Here is a 4,620-nt window from a genome sequence, read left to right on the forward strand (position 1 = left end):
AAACTACAACAAATATCGCTAAAAAGACATTGTGATTAAGTGTGGCCTTTGCTTCATCAGTAATTAACCACAGTCCCTGTCTCCAAAAGGCGCTGTGGTCATGCTCTTTTGCAGCGGGACTTAGGGTGTAGAATTCATACTTTTTATGGATCACTGACATCTGGCTTCCTTCAGACTGGCTGATGCATCTGTAAGAGCAGCTTGATAAAAATAGCAACCAAGGGATCAAGAGGGAGTTTAATAATCAGTCCTCCTCTCAAATATGGTTTTGTTTCCACTGAAACCCTTCTCAATGACATCAAATGTCAATGTATGCATTTATGGAAAATGGAAAAGATACACAGTATCTTAATTGAGGTGTTTGATGAGTTTGATCACTTATCTCAATAATATATGCAAATAAAAAGGCATGTGCATTCAAAGTTCATTTTTAAGAAAAAAATTAAAGAAGGGGCAATTAAATGCTAACTGCATTTTAGGGAGAATCATTTTGCTCATTATTGGCAGTAAAACTGACAGGATCCCCAGAGTCCAACAGAGCAACACATCTGATTCATGAGTGTGAGCTTTGTCCTCCAGCTATTGTGGACCAAATGACTATCTTTCTGACATATCTTTTGTGGAGTCTTTCCAACCCATATGAAAAGTATGGCTAAAGCCTGATTATGTATTGTGTCAAGATTAAATGGCAAGGATACAGTGGCTAAGTATTTTCATAGGTATATAAATGTTTAAATGGGGGAAATAGGGAGAGGTTGGTAAAAGGGTACAAACTTTCAGCTATAAGATGAATAAGGTCTGAAGATCTAATGTAAAACATCGTAACTATAGTTGATAACACTGTATTATATAATTGAAATCTGCTAAGAGAGGACTTAAATGTTCTAACCAAAACATATAAATATATATCAAATCATCACAATGTGGACTTTAAATATTTTATAATTTTGTCAATTACACCTTAACAAAGCTGAAAAAATAAAACAGATGTTTTGAAAGTATCATTAGAATAGAAATCGGAGCTAATAAGACTCCCAGTGAGGTTAAAAGGCCTCCATCAATATCTGAATCAATTCACGTAGCTCCAGGGTTTGCTGTGAAACCCCTTATGTTAAGAGTAATCCCATGGAGTAGGAATGTCCCAGTATACTCTTGTATGCATACATGATTTGAAGGCCCATAATGTTTCATCAACACCAGATTCTGTAAGGAAAGGAGCTGAACTGACAATTCTGTGAGCATCCAAATGTAAGTCAAAGCTGAGGTATTTAAGGATGGGAAAGAAAGGCTTGTTTATTTCTTGCTATATCTGAGTGTCTGCTTTCAAGGTCATTCAGGAAAACGCATGGGAAGTAATAAAGACATTTTAACTTCTGACAAATACTAGCCACACACATTTTTTTTTCTTTGATAAAACATGATTATTACAGAAACATCAAGATTTATATGATGTGCAACTCTTGCACAGAAATTATCTGCCCTGAGGTTTAGTCATTTTGCTTCATCTACCTCAGTTTCTCCACCTAAAAATGAGAACGTTAACATCTTGTTTTTTATGTTTGTTAATGAAGGGAATTAACAAACGATGCTTTAACGTCCTTTAAGTTTGTAGGCTACAGCGTCTATGACATCCATATGGACTCTGAATTTAGACTGGGTACTTATGTGTTCCTTGAGAAATTTTTCTCTGCTCTGACTTGGTTCAGTAGTTATTATATTTCCTCTGAATTAATCTCTCCACGGCTCACTGCTGTGTAACAGTTGTGTACTTTTGACCTTGGCACCTGACCTATTCTCCCTCCTGAGCAGACCTCCAGTGGAAAAGTGATGTGGAATGAAGCTCCAGCTCCGGCTCCTGCTAGGACAGTTACTGTTACGTCTCTGAAACACTGCTCAGGTGCTCTTGAGTCTTTTCTCAGGTTGAGCTGTGACGGCAAGTCCAGAGAGGTGCTCCTGAGAAGGGAGAAGCATCATCACAGGACAGGCTGAGAAATTCCATGACAAAGAGGTTTAGTCTTTTGTGGGCTTAATTCCCACCTGAGTGTGTGTCCCCAGATAACAGACCTTGAAACTGAGTTCACATCCTCTTCTGAAACAAAGCCCTTTGGGGACACAAAAGAGGTGACTGCTTAGCTTTCAACTCAGTTACCTCCTCTCCTTCTAAAAGAACTTATAATAATAAACACTGTGCCCAATTTGTGAGTCTTTCCCTCTCCTGTAAAGATCTCCTTTGGAATCTCAATCTACGGTCTGCATTGGCATCAACGAGCACCCTCCCTCCCTGGAATGATGGCATTGTTGAGAGAAATGGGCTCAGGAGGGGCTCATAAACTTGAATTCTGGGAATCCTCCCTAGCAATTTTTTATCAACGTACAATTTAGAAAAGTGGATGGCAGTTCAGAAGCTCTTCCTAAAGAAGAGAGGAGCACTCTATCAGGATTTATCACCCACAGTTGCCTTTTTTTTTTTTTTTTTTTTTGTGGTATGCGGGCCTCTCACTGTTGTGGCCTCTCCCATTGCAGAGCACAGGCTCCGGACGCGCAGGCTCAGCAGCCATGACTCACGGGCCCAGCCGCTCCGCGGCATGTGGGATCTTCCTGGACCAGGGCACGAACCCGTGTCCCCTGCATCGGCAGGCAGACTCTCAACCACTGCACCACCAGGGAAGCCCCCACAGTTGCCTTTTGAAGGAGTTGCCCACCATTATTCCTTTTACTTTTTTGCAGATGAAGAAGCTGCTCCACTGAATAGTTTAGCAGCTTCTCGCAAGAAGTGCGACTCAGGCCTAAGCAGGATCAGAGTACAAATCTGACCTCCAAGTCTCTGCTTTTTACCAGATTGGGGCCCCAAAAGGAGCTAACACCAGAAGGGTTTGAGCACATCAGAAGGTAAAATGAGCAGAAAACTAAATAGAGCCCAAATTTTTAAAAATCACAAGACTGAATGACAATACTTTCTTTTTTAATCTCAAAATACTAGGTATATTTTAAAAGACTTCTTCTGTGATTACTTTTGTTTATCTTTTACAAATGACTTCAGTGAAGTACTCAATGCATGGAGACATGACCAATAACAAAAAGACAACTGGGAAGATGGAAAATAGTTCAAAACCAACCCCCAAGTGCTTACTCTTTAGAACAGATACTTTCTTATTGAAATGTATGCCATTTTAATATTATTTGAATAATATGAGTGTGGGTAGACTAGAAAAAGAGGCTAGCAAATGTGGGTAGGGCCAACTGGAGAACAAAAAAGTTTGAGAGGTTCAAGTTTGTAGAGACTTAGGGACCTGGTCCAGACTCTCTACTTTACAGTTAAAGCATCTTGAACTGGGAACCTGCTCAAGGAGTCCAAGTGAGCTAGAGATGGGATATCCAGCTCAAGCTCAAATTACACGACAGCTATTATTATCTCCAGTCTGCCATTTTAAAAGCCTGACAAACTAAAAGGTTCAGTAATTTGTCCAGAGTCACAAGGCTGGCAAAAGGTGGAGCCAGGATTCCAACTCTAGAACTTTCAACTTGAAAGCCTGTCTCTCAGCCCCACTTGTCTCAAGATCTTCGTCTGAGATTGCTGTGAGCGGGAGCGGGCAACACGGAGGCTCAGAGCACAGTCGGAGCCCAGACCTGCCAGAGCCAGGCGTGGGGTGGCAGCCTCGGGTCTCCCAGAACCATGGTGAAGGTGGGAAACAATTTCACGGAGAAGGGCACCAAGCAGCCGCTGCTGGAGGATGGCTTCGACACCACCCCCCTGATGACGCCCCTTGATGTCAATCAGCTGCAGTTCCCGCCCCTGGATAAGGTGGTCGTGAAAACTAAGACTGAAAATGAACCTGACTGAAATAAAGGCAAAGCACATCCTCCCAAGATAGCCAAGTTCACTGTCAGCATCACTGAGGGTGTTACCAAGAGGTTCAAGGTGTCTGTGCTGGTCTTCTTTGCCCTGGTCTTTCTCACCTGTGTCATCTTCCTGGTCGTCTACAAGATGTACAACTATGATCATGCCTGTCCCGATGGCTTCACCCTCAAGAACACCCAGTGCATCCCAGGAGGCTTGGAGAGCTACCATGCGGAGCAAGACTCCAACGTCCGGGAGAAATTTTACACCGTCATCAACCACCACAACCTGGCCAAGCAGAGCATCACCCACTCGGTGTCGCCGTGGATGTCAGTTCTGTCCGAAGAGAAGCTCTCAGAGCAGGAGACTGAGGCTGCTGAGAAATCTGCTTAGCGAGATGGGCAGGTTCCTTACAGTGTCACTGGAAGGTAACAAAGGGACTCTGAGGGACATTTCATTAAATAGAATTACTGATAATTTAGAGGTTACTCAGGTATGGTGCAACTGCTTCTGTTTGCTAATGCCGCTTTGCAAATACAGCTGCCTGCCGACCACCATGGCATAAAATCAAGGGCATATCAGCATTGCTTAAAGAGCTCTGACACCACTTGCCATGTTAAAGAATCTTAATTTAGCGACTTTACTGGGATTTATTGGATGCTGTCAAAAAATAAATTTACACTGGATATGCAAGGGATTCTCGACTTCAGATAAATATGCACTTTGTGGGATTGATTTTTTTTTTTTTAACTACCTTGCTGTTTGCAAACCTGACTCCATAG

General features: G+C 42.3%; 1 pseudogene; it reads left to right on the forward strand.

The window, feature by feature from the left end:
* Window positions 1–3,673: 3,673 nt before the first annotated feature.
* On the forward strand, window positions 3,674–4,250 carry LOC132422081 (neuronal vesicle trafficking-associated protein 1 pseudogene; annotated as a pseudogene).
* Window positions 4,251–4,620: the final 370 nt, after the last annotated feature.

This window comes from Delphinus delphis, chromosome 3 (assembly GCF_949987515.2).
Source record: "Delphinus delphis chromosome 3, mDelDel1.2, whole genome shotgun sequence".
Taxonomy (NCBI): Eukaryota; Metazoa; Chordata; class Mammalia; order Artiodactyla; family Delphinidae; genus Delphinus; species Delphinus delphis.